Source organism: Triticum aestivum, chromosome 7B (genome assembly GCF_018294505.1).
Source record: "Triticum aestivum cultivar Chinese Spring chromosome 7B, IWGSC CS RefSeq v2.1, whole genome shotgun sequence".
NCBI classification, from domain to species: domain Eukaryota; kingdom Viridiplantae; phylum Streptophyta; class Magnoliopsida; order Poales; family Poaceae; genus Triticum; species Triticum aestivum.
Window position 1 is genome coordinate 555681194 of NC_057813.1, and position 13479 is coordinate 555694672.

Here is a 13479-nt window from a genome sequence, read left to right on the forward strand (position 1 = left end):
ATGTTCATCCACCCCCACTGGGAACTGTTCATCCAAACCTCCCTGCAACACTCACTGTTCATCCAGAGGCAGCATCGATCGGCTTCAGTTAGCAGCAGTAGCGAAGGAATCGCTTGATCGGGTTCGGTTAACAGCCATCGATCGATCGCTCGGGTTCAGTAACGCGTAGCATGCAATGCAATCGCTCGGGTTCAGTAAGCGAACGCCTTTCTCGGGTTCAGTTAGAGCCCAACACCTCGCACCCACAGGCGTGCGTGTATGAGAGAAACGTGCAAACCTCTGTGCATCGCTTGGCCCCGACCACCCACCGTAACCGGGAACACCCCGATATTTTCCCAGCCCTCGCTTCTACCACGGTTTTTTCTGTCATGGACGGCCCAAAGAATGTCATGCAGCTGCGTCTCTGGCCCGCCCAGAACGAAAATCCCATTTTCTGTCTTGATTTTCGAATGTCCGAACTGATGGCAAACCCTGCCCATTCCACAATCGTAGGCATTTGATATTTTGGAATGGGACAACCTTGTCAAATTTTGCTCATTGATTTTAGCAAGAAGACATGCGTTTGATATTTTCGAATGGGACGCCCTTTGCTGTCAGCAGCGTCGATCAATTTTTTCTTTATTCTTTAGTTGTGAAGTAAATATTGGCTCTGACATGTGAATCACTGAGATGCATAATCATCGATTGTTTTGAATGGTCTCTATGAATTGCCAAGCCTGTGTGTTTGATTGCAATGTACATGAACTCTAAAAAGCTGCTCAAACTCTTTGTACTCCTTCTGTTCCTTTTTACTTCGCACATTGTGAAACTGCATACTTTTTTATGTAAGATTGGTCAAAGTAGACATACTTTGACTACAGACAAAACTTGTATGCAGACTAGAAAGGACTGGAGGGAGCACATGTGAAATTTCTGCAAATGAGGTGATCACCCTGGGAATAATGCTAGTACGTATTGTTTTGCATGTTCATCCAATGCCAGTGATACAAGAATTCAAACTAATTGAAATAAATTCATTCATACACAGTCGGATTTCATATAAACATGTCGGATTTCATTACATTTCACACATTCTTCAACTAAAAAGGGGTGCGCTGGAGGTATAATTAATTAACTGAAGCTACCCACCTATGTCCGGCTGAGTCGAACAAAAGCTTCAGTGACTTAACTACAGGTGCAGTTGCATAACTGACATGTGGCCCAGATGCCTGTTGGGCCCATGTGTCAGTCAGCCAACTGCACCAGCAGTTAAGTAGAAGCAGCATCCTTCTCCAACTTAGCTCTCCGACTCCACGTCGCCGCCAAGAAGCTAATCGGCCGTCAATGGTCAAACCGCCTAGCTTGGCTTCAATCGGAAGGTAGCAGCGGTGGCCTTACTTGGACCCGAGCGGCGGCGACCTACTGTGTTCTACTCTTCCTTGTTTTTTGTGTGGCGCGGCCTCGTTGGTAGTGGGGCGGGGCCTCGACGGAGTAGGGCCTCCATCTTGGTGCCGGTGGGGCTGGGCCTCGGCGGAGCCAGCGATGTCCTTTGTCTCATTCGCGGCGGGCGGTGCCTCGGTGGAGCGGGGGAAATCCTCCCCCTTGTTGCCGGCGGGGTGGGGCCTCGGCTGAGCCGGCAATGTCCTCTGCCTCGTTGTTGGCGGAGCGGGGCCTTGATGGAGCCGGTGGTGTCTGATGCCTCGTTGTTGGTGTCGCGGGGCCTCGGCGGAGCAAGGCCTCGTCGACGCCAGCGGAGCGGGGACTCGTCGGAGCCGACATTGTCCCTGCCTCGTCCTTGGTCTCGCCAAACAGTGCCTCGCCCGCTTCATTGCCCTCTTTGTAGGCGGCCGCAGCCTCCGCATGCGGTACCGCCATCGCTCGAGGCGGCACTCGCGGGCGGAGCGATACGAGTCGAGAAGCACCTCCTGCTCCGGTCGCTCCGCGGTGATATGCTCCTCCACCTGCAGGTGCTCCTGGAGGAGATGGTGGTTGTCGGCGGCGTCGGCATGCGCCTCCCAGAACTGCTCCTCACGCTTCTGCCTTACCGTGTCCATATATTGGGCATGGGGCTCGCCGATGGTCATGGTGCAATGCACCGACGAGGATGGCACGGCGGAGGGGGTTGGTGCCGGATCGTCGACTACCATGTTCTACATTGGGACGTCGTCACCCTCTGGCTGCCTGTCGGCCAGCCAGTCGGCAGCAATGGTTGCCATCTCCTTGTGGTCCGTCATCCGCCCATCCCGAATAGCGCTGGAGCGCGAGGAAGCCATGGTGGGCAGCAGTGGTGTGGACATGAGAAAGGGAACGGATGCGGATGACTGCGGCTATGGCCAGTGCAGCATTTTATATAGCAATGGTGGGCAGCGGAGGGGCGGAAGTGTGGCGCCGGAGTAGCCACCTCGGCAACCGCGTATCATTAATGTGGGCGGCAGACAGGCGGACGGATGACACATGTGTCGTTTGAAGGCGGAGCAATCGCCTGCACCGGGAAGCGGGCGGGCGGCGCTGAACATTTCAGGCGCAAAGCGCGCGTGCTAGGGAGGCGGTCTGGGTGGGCCAGGGCAGTCAGACTCGTGCTTGACTGCGGGTCGGTCCAGCAGCCGGACATGCTGGCTCGCCAGCGAGCTCGCCGAGCTGAGCGACGCCAATCAGATGATGGATGTAGCTTCCGACCAGGAGCCGGCGCCACTGTCCAAGCCAGTTCATGCTATGTTCACCATAGAGCAAGTGCGGCCGCACTTCAATGCCCTAATGGCGGAAGAGCAACCAGCGCAGGAGGACCTGTGCTGCAACCTCCATCTCCTCAACGAGCACCGGTGAACAAGCGAACGACAATGCTGTCGCGGACATGTGGCCCCATGATCCTGGCTTCCCGAATCAGCAGTGGGCGCTGTATCAGACCATCCATCGGGCCCGTGAGGCCTGATTGCTACTACACAACCTTCTTGTTGTAGACGTTGTTGGGCCTCCAAGTGCAGTGGTTTGTAGGACAGTAGCAAATTTCCCTCAAGTGCATGACCTAAGGTTTATCAATCCGTGGGAGGCGTAGGATGAAGATGGTCTCTCTCAAACAACCCTGCAACCAAATAACAAAGAGTCTCTTGTGTCCCCAACACACCCAATACAATGGTAAATTGTATAGGTGCACTAGTTCGGCAAAGAGATGGTGATACAAGTGCAATATGGATGATAGATATGTGTATTTGTAATCTGAAATTATAAAAACAGCAAGGTAACTAATGATAAAAGTGAGTGTAAACGGTATTCCAATGGTAGGAAACAAGGCCTAGTGTTCATACTTTCACTAGTGCAAGTTCTCTCAACAATAATAACATAACTGGATCATATAACTATCCCTCAACATGCAACAAAGAGTCACTCTAAAGTCACTAATAGCGGAGAACAAACGAAGAGATTATGGTAGGGTACGAAACCACCTCAAAGTTATCCTTTCTGATCGATCTATTCAAGAGTCCGTAGTAAAATAATATGAAGCTATTCTTTCCGTTCAATCTATCATAGAGTTCATAATAGAATAACACCTTAAGACACAAGTCAACCAAAACCCTAGTATCACCTAGATACTCCATTGTCACCTCAAGTATCCGTGGGCATGATTATACGATATGCATCACACAATCTCAGATTCATCTATTCAACCAACACAAAGAACTTCAAAGAGTGCCCCCAAAGTTTCTACCAGAGAGTCAAGACGAAAACATGTGTCAACCCCTATGCATAAGTTCACAAGGTCACTGAACCCGCAACGTGATCACCAAAACATACATCAAGTGGATCACGTGAATATCCCATTGTCACCACAGATAAGCACGGCAAGATATACATCAAGTGTTCTCAAATCCTTAAAGACTCAATCCGATAAGATAACTTCAAAGGGAAAACTCAATCCATTACAAGAGAGTAGAGGGGGAGAAACATCATAAGATCCAACTATAATAGCAAAGCTCGCGATACATCAAGATCGTGCCAAATCAAGAACACGAGAGAGAGAGATCAAACACATAGCTACTGGTACATACCCTCAGCCCCGAGGGTGAACTACTCCCTCCTCATCGTGGAGAGCGCCGGGATGATGAAGATGGCCACCGGTGAGGGATCCCTCCTCCGGGTGCCGGAGCAGGGTCCCGATTGGTTTTTGGTGGCTACAGAGGCTTGCGGCGGCGGAACTCCCGATCTATTGTGCTCCCTGATTTTTTTAGGGTATATGGAGATATATATAGGCGAAATAAGTTGGTCAGGGGAGCCACGAGGGGCCCATGAGGGTGGGGGCGCGCCCAAGGGAGCTGGGCGTGCCTCCCTGTCTTGTGGCCACCTCAAAGCTTCCCTTCCGTGCACTCCAAGTGCCGTGGATTGCTTCCATTCCAAAAATAACTTTCCTGAAGGTTTCATTCCGTTTGGACTCCGTTTGATATTCCTTTTCTTCGAAACACTGAAATAGGCAAGAAAACAGCAATATGGGCTGGGCCTCCGGTTAATAGGTTAGTCCCAAAAATAATATAAAAGTGTATAGTAAAGCCCATAAACATCCAAAACGGGTAATATAATAGCATAGAACAATAAAAAATTATAGATACGTTGGAGACGTATCAGCATCCCCAAGCTTAATTCATGCTCGTCCTCGAGTAGGTAAATGATAAAAACAGAATTTTTGATGTGGAATGCTACCTAGCATAATTCTCAATGTAATTTTCTTTATTGTGGCATGAATGTTCAGATCCAAATGATTCAGAATAAAAGTTCATATTGACATAAGAAATAGTAATACTTCAAGCATATTAATCAAAGCAATCATGTCTTCTCAAAATAACATGGCTAAAGAAAGTTATCCCTACAATATCATATAGTCTGGCTGTTGCTCCATCTTCATCACACAAAGTATTTAATCATGCACAACCCCGATGACAAGCCAAGCAATTGTTTCATACTTTAGTAATCTCAAACTTTTTCAACTTTCACGCAATACATGAGTGTGAGCCATGGACATAGCACTATATGTGGAATAGAATGGTGGTTGTGGAGAAGACAAAAAGGGAGAAGATTGTCTCACATCAACTAGGCGTATCAACGGGCTATGGAGATGCCCATTAATAGATATCAATGTGAGTGAGTAGGGATTGCCATGCAACGGATGCACTAGAGCTATAAGTGTATGAAAGCTCAACAAAAGAAACTAAGTGGGTGTGCGTCCAACTTGCTTGCTCACGAAGACCTAGGGCGTTTTGAGGAAGCCCATCATTGGAATATACAAGCCAAGTTCTATAATGAAAAATTCCCACTAGTATATGAAAGTGACAACATAAGAGACTCTCTATCATGAAGATCATGGTGCTACTTTGAAGCACAGGTGTGGTAAAAAGGATAGTAGCATTTTCCCTTCTCTCTTTTTCTCTCATTTTTTTATTTGGACTTTCTCTTTTTTTTATGGTGGGCTCTTTGGCCTCTTTTTTTATAAAGTCCGCAGTCTCATCCCGACTTATGGGGGAATCATAGTCTCCATCATCCTTTCCTCACTTGGGACAATGCTCTAAAAATGAAGATCATCACACTTTTATTTACTTACAACTCAAGATTACAACTCGATACTAATAACAAAATATGACTCTATATGAATGCCTCCGGTGGTGGACCGGGATATGCAATGAATCAAGAGTGACATGTATGAAAAATTGTGAAGGTGGCCTTGCCACAAATACGATGTCAACTACATGATCATGCAAAAGCAATATGACAATGATGATGTGTGTCATAATAAACGGAATGGTGGAAGTTGCATGGCAATATATCTCGGAATGGCTATGGAAATGCTATAATAGGTAGGTGTGGTGGCTATTTTGAGGAAGGTATATGGTGGGTGTATGGTATCGGTGAAATTTGCACGGCACAAGAGAGGCTAGCAATGGTGGAAGGGTGAGAGTGCGTATAATCCATGGACTCAACATTAGTCATAAAGAACTCATATACTTATTGCAAAAATCTACAAGCCTTTGAAAACAAAGTAATACGCGCATGCTCCTAGGGGGGTAGATTGGTAGGAAAAGACCATCGCTCGTCCCCGACCGCCACTCATAAGGAAGACAATCAATAAATAAAATTGTGCTCCAACTTCATCACAAAGTGGTTCACCATACGTGCATGCTACGAGAATCACAAACTTCAACACAAGTATTCTTTAAATTCATAATCACCCAACTAGCATGACTCTAATATTACCACCTCTATATCTCAAAACAATTATCAAGTATCAAATTGATCGTGGCATCCAATTCACTTTCGATGATAGTTTTTATCATACCCAACTTGGATGCCCATCATTCTAGGACCAATTTTATAACCATAGAAAATACCATGCTGTTCTAAAATACTCTCAAAATAATATAAGTGAAGCATGAGAGTTCAACAATTTCTACAAAATTAAGCCACCGCCGTGCTCTAAAAGATATAAGTGAAGCACTAGAGCAAAACTATCTAGCTCAAAAGATATAAGTGAAGCACATATAGTATTCTAATAAATTCTAAATCAAGTGGGATTCTCCCAAAAAGTGTGTACAGCAAGGATGATTGTGGTAATCTAAAAATAAAAGACTAATATCATACAAGACGCTCCAAGGAAAACACATATCATGTGGCGAATAAAAATATAGCTCCAAGTAAAATTACCGATAGATGAAGACGAAAGAGGGGATGCCTTCCAGGGCATCCCCAAGCTTAGGCTTTTGGTTATCCTTGAATATCTTGGGGTGTCATGGGCATCCCCAAGCTTAGGCTCTTGCCACTCCTTATTCCATACTCCATCAAATCTTTACCCAAAACTTGAAAACTTCACAACACAAAACTCAACAGGAAATCTCATAAGCTCCATTAGTGCAAGAAAGAAAAACCACCACATAAGGTACTATTGTGAACTCATTCTCAATTCATATTTGTGTAATATATACTGCATTACAACTTCTCTATGGTTCATACCCTCCGGTACTACTCAAGGATTCACCAAAATAAGCAAACAACACAAAGAAAACAGAATCTGTCAAAAATAGAACAGTCTGTAGTAATCTGTATCATACTATACTTCTGAAAATACAAAAATTCTGAAATAAATTGTTGGACCTTAGGAATTTTTCTATTAATCATCTTCAAAAATAATAAATCTAAAAGCACTCTCCAGTAAAAAACTGGCAGCTAATCTCGTGAGCGCTAAAGTTTCTGTTTTTTACAGCAAGATCATAAAGACTTCACCCGAGTCTTCCCAAAGGTTCTACTTGGCACAAACACTAATTAAAACATAAAACCACATCTAACCATAGTCTAGATGAATTATTTATTACTAAACAGGAACAAAAATCAAGGAACAAAAATAAAATTGGGTTGCCTCCCAACAAGCGCTAACGTTTAACGCCCCTAGCTAGGCATGATGATTTCAATGATGCTCACATAAAAGATAAGAATTGTAACATAAAGAGAGCATCATGAAGAATATGACTAGCACATTAAAGTCTAACCCACTTCCTATGCATACGGATTTTGTGAGCAAACAACTTATGGGAACAATAATCAACTAGCATAGGAAGGCAAAACAAGCATAACTTCAAAACTTTAAGCACATAGAGAGGAAACTTGATATTATTGCAATTCCTATAAGCATATGTTCCTCCCACATAATAATTTTCAGTAGCATCATGAAAGAATTCAAAAATATAACCAGCACCTAAAGCATTCTTTTCATGATATACAAGCATATAATTTTTATTACTCTCCACATAAGCAAATTTCCTCTCATGAATAATAGTGGGAGCAAACTCAACAAAATAATTATCATGTGAGGCATAATCCAATTGAAAACTAAAATCATGATGACAAGTTTCATGGTTATCATTATTATTTATAGCATACGTATCATCACAATTATCATCATAAATAGGAGGCATGCTTTCATCATAATAAATTTGCTCATCAAAACTTGGGGGACAAAACATATCATCTTCATAAAACATAGCATCCTCAAGCTTATGGCTTTGCATATCATTAGCATCATGGGTATTCAAAGAATTCATACTAATAACATTGCAATCATCCTCATCATTCACATATTTAGTGCCAAACATTTTATAGGCTTCTTCTTCTAGCACTTGAGCACAATTTTCCTTACCATCATTCTCACAAAAGATATTAAAAAGATGAAGCGTATAAGGCAAACTCAATTCCATTTTTTATAATTTTCTTTTATAGACTAAACTAGTGATAAAACAAGAAACAAAAAGATTCGATTGCAAGATCTAAAGATATACCTTCAAGCACTCACCTCCCCGGCAACGGCGCCATAAAAGAGCTTGATGTCTACCACACAACCTTTTTCTTGTAGACGTTGTTGGGACTTCAAGTGCAGAGGTTTGTAGGACAGTAGAAATTTCCCTCAAGTGGATGACCTAAGGTTTATCAATCCGTGGGAGGCGTAGGATGAAGATGGTCTCTCTCAAACAACCCTGTAACAAAATAACAAAGAGTCTCTTGTGTCCCCAACACACCCAATACAATGGTAAATTGTATAGGTGCACTAGTTCGGCGAAGAGATGGTGATACAAGTGCAATATGGATGATAGATATGGGTATTTGTAATCTGAAATTATAAAAACAGCAAGGTAACTAATGATAAAAGTGAGCGTAAACGGTATTGCAATGGTAGGAAACAAGGCCTAGTGTTCATACTTTCACTAGTGCAAGTTCTCTCAACAATAATAACATAACTGGATCATATAACTATCCCTCAACATGCAACAAAGAGTCACTCTAAAGTCACTAATAGCGGAGAAAAAACGAAGAGATTATGGTAGGGTACGAAACCACCTCAAAGTTATCCTTTCTGATCGATCTATTCAAGAGTCCGTAGTAAAATAACATGAAGCTATTCTTTCTGTTCAATCTATCATAGAGTTCATACTAGAATAACACCTTAAGACACAAATCAACCAAAACCCTAATGTCACCTAGATACTCCATTGTCACCTCAAGTATCTGTGGGCATGATTATACGATATGCATCACACAATCTCATATTCATCTATTCAACCAACACAAAGAACTTCAAAGAGTGCCCCCAAAGTTTCTACCGGAGAGTCAAGACGAAAACGTGTGCCAACCCCTATGCATAAGTTCACAAGGTCACTGAACCCGCAAGGTGATCACCAAAACATACATCAAGTGGATCACGTGAATATCCCATTGTCACCACAATAAGCACGGCAAGTACATCAAGTGTTCTCAAATCCTTAAAGACATAATCCGATAAGATAACTTCAAAGGGAAAACTCAATCCATTACAAGAGAGTAGAGGGGGAGAAACATCATAAGATCCAACTATAATAGCAAAGCTCACGATACATCAAGATTGTGCCAAATCAAGAACATGAGAGAGAGAGAGAGAGAGATCAAACACATAGCTACTGGTACATACCCTCAGCCCCGAGGGTGAACTACTCCCTCCTCGTCGTGGAGAGCGCCGGGATGATGAAGATGGCCATCGGTGAGGGATCCCTCCTCCGGGTGCCGGAGCAGGGTCCCGATTGGTTTTTGGTGGCTATAGAGGCTTGCGGCGACGGAACTCCCGATCTATTGTGCTCCCCGATGTTTTTAGGGTATATGGAGATATATAGGTGAATGAAGTCAGTCAGGGGAGCCACGAGGGGCCCACGAGGGTGGGAGCGCGCCTCCCTGCCTCGTGGCCACCTCGAAGCTTCCCTTACGTGCACTCCAAGTCCCCTGGATTGGTTCCGTTCCAAAAATAACTTTCCCGAAGGTTTCATTCCGTTTGGACTCCGTTTGATATTCCTTTTCTTCGAAACACTGAAATAGGCAAGAAAACAGCAATATGGGCTGGGCCTTCGGTTAATAGGTTAGTCCCAAAAATAATATAAAAGTGTATAGTAAAGCCCATAAACATCCAAAACGGGTAATATAATAGCATGGAACAATCAAAAATTATAGATACGTTGGAGACGTATCAAGGCCCTCTCCGTCGTCCTTCGAGTTGTTGCGCTCATCGTGGCGCCGCCGTCTCGCATTGTCAACATGGTCAACATACATGAGGATGAGGAGATGACTTTACTTGGAGAGGATGACAGTGGGGACCCACCAGGGCCATAGCCGCACGTACGCAAGTGCCTTCTTATTATATAAAACTATAATTTTTTTGCTTCCTCCTGGTTTCTTGACATCACGGTCCCACACCAATGTCAACCTATGTAGTCAATAAACGAGAGAATTGCACAAGGAGCGGCCGACAGCTGGGACCAAGCAGCTCGAGCAGTATTTGTGTTTTTGAGGTGTGAACACTGCAGAGTTTTTCTTGAGCGATGTTTAGCCCAGATATTAATTTTCTCCTCCGAACAACAACTAAAACATCACTGGAGGTATTAACTGGGTGGGCTGTGGCCCGTCTAGCCCAGGCCAGATATCCAGCCCAGATATTAATTTTTTTCAAGCTGAAAATGGCTAGCCCAACTATACTTTTTTTAGGAATACCCAGGCAAGGTCAAGTTGTTATTCTCCGCCCCCGCTGGGCTGCAAATCTTTCCTAGGAGGGATGCATTAGGCTTAACAAGAAAATGGGCTTTAAGAAATAATAAATGGGATGTAATTATAAAAGTTGGGCAGTAACTATAAAAAAATGCACCAAACACGTAATTACTTTATAAAATATTATTTTTGGATATTGAAAATTTTAATTTCATTAATTGTTGTGCGCGCTTTGTTGGATTTTTACGTAATATAAATTTATATTGAAATTGTATTTAGTCTGACTAAAAATTTTGGGATAAAAATATTTCGGATCCCATCAAAATGTGGGAAATTTTATTGAATTATGTTTTGAACAGTTGGTTGAAATGGGTTGTACTTTTAACAAACTGTAAATGGGCTGTAGTAAATTTCATTAGAATTCAAAAATGGGTTGCACATTCTTACAAATCTCAAATGGGCTATAAGTTCTCTGCCACACACTTGTGGCCTTACTAAGTTGATGCGTCCCCTCAAAAAAAAAGAGTTGACGCGTATGCAAGGCTTTGTCAACTTATAGTCAACACACGGTTCTAGCAGCACTGGCCGTTGGATGTCCATTCAACGGATGTCGTGCTTCTTCTTCAATCTCGGATATTCTAGCCTCACCCGCCCAATAAATGATTCCTCCCCCTGACATATGGGGCGCACCGTTTCGGAAGCTGGCATGTGGGCCTACTAAGTTGACGCGTACCAAGGGCTTTGTCAACTTAGTCAATATAAATGATTCTAGCTGCAGTGACTGTATGATGTCCATCCAACGGCCGTCGTGCTTCTTCAACCTCTGGTCTTCTTTCTCCAGCCGCCCAAAGCAGCGCCGGTCGTGCCGCCTGCTCCTCCCTTTCATGGTCGGCTATGCTGCCGCGGAGGCCTCACCGCCCCCTACTACTCCCATCGCTGGCCAGGCCATCCCTCCACTCACCCACACCCCCTGTTATTCTGCAGGACGGCAGCCTCACACCGCAGTCGAACCAACGAACCCTCGTACTCCTCTCCGCGTGGGCATCCACTGTCGCGTCTTCCCCGGCTCCGCATTGTCCCGTTCCTAGGCCTCGCCGTCTTCCACCGCCCTGGTGCTCTCGGCGTGGCGTGGTCAATGTGGTTAAGGAACGACTTCCATCGGAAGAGTATTGTACGTTGATAGGCTGATAGATGGGTCCAGGGCAGCCACAAGGAATTGGCTCCTTATTACGCGCAAAATAATTATTCCTCCACCTGACAGCAGGCACCCACCGGATGGGCCACTGTATTTCACGAAAAAAAAACTTTCCCCCCTGACTGCTGGGACCCACCAGCTACATCTTCGCACGCAAGGAAGTGTGTCCGGGCAAAAAAAAATGATTCGCCCCCTGACTGTTAGGACCCACTAGCTACATCTTCGCATGCAAGGAAGTGCCTGACAGTCGAGACCCACCTGGTCGACGCGTACGTAGCATTGTCATTCTGGTCGCGAACATGTACGTACATACAAGTCGATGTAGAGGCGCGCACGTGTCGTAGTAGAGGCGCGCATGTAGCATGTACACGTACGTACAACGGTCAGTGTGCAAGAAAGAAAATACGGCCACATACATACATACGGGCGGGCTCTCAAACGCCTACTCGCGCATATGTACGGCTAGGGCTCATGTACATGGCGGGGTCGGAACAGAGAAACTGCATCATCATCGTGTTCATGGGGAGGCAATGAAATGCATCGTGTTCATCGGGGGGCAATGGAACGCGTTGGAGCCAACCGGCTTGCAAGGAACAACCGATGGAAACGAGGCCTGGCGTACCGCAGAACGGAGGAAACGGCCTTGTGTTCGACCGGCCATGTTCGAAATGGGATCATGTTCATCGGGTGGGGTCTGGCATACCGCAAAATGGAGGAAACAGACTTGTGTTGGACCTCCTGCGGTCGAAACGGGGTCATGTTGATTGGGAGGGGTGTGGCGTACCGCAAAACGAAGGAAATGGACTTGTGTTGGAGCGCTACGGTCGAAATGGGGGTCCTGTTCATCGGGAGGGGTGTGGCGTACCGCAAAACAGGACTCCACGAGATACTGTTCATCTCCACTATCGACCTCCTCCAGCCTCCACGGGCTACTGTTCATCCACCGTCGACCTCCTCCAGCCTCCACATGCGACTGTTCATCCAGCCTCCACCGCACGCTACTCCACCGGCCTACTATTCAACCAGCCCTCTCCACGGGCTACTGTTCATCCAGCCCTCCACCGGCTACTTTTCAACCAACCCTCCACGGGGTCGTCCTGTTCATCCAGCCCTTCACGGGGTCCTATTCATTCAGCCCCAACCGGCTTGATTAATCGGGGTCCTGTTCATCCAGAGGCAACCACGGGGTCCTATTCGTCCACCCCCACCGGGAACTGTTCATCCAAACCCCCCAGCAACACTCACTGTTCATCCAAACCCCCTAGATGCAATGCTCACTGTTCATCCAAACCCCCCACCAATGCTCATTGTTCATCCAGAGGCAGCATCGATCGGCTTCAATTAGCAGCAGTAGCGAAGGAATCACTCGATCGCTCGGGTTCAGTAATGCGTAGCCTGTAGTCTAATTGCTCGGGTTCAGTTAGGCAACGCCTCTCTCGGGTTCAGTTAGAGCCCAACACCTCGCACCCACGCGCGTACGGTACTAGAGAAACGCGCATCGCTAGGCCCCCCGACCACCCACCGTAACCGGGAACTCCCCGAAATTTTCCTCGCCCTTGCTTCTACCATGGATTTTTCCGTCATGGACGGCCCAAAGAATGTCATGCAGCTGCGTCTCCGGCCCGCCCAGGACGAAAGCCCATTTTCTGTCATGATTTTTTGTCATAGAAGTAGGATCCCACCACATCTATGATGATACCGGGTTTTGTCACAATTATCATCATAGAAGTGTCATAAGTATGACAGGAAAAAAATTCATTCGGCCCAAAATGTCA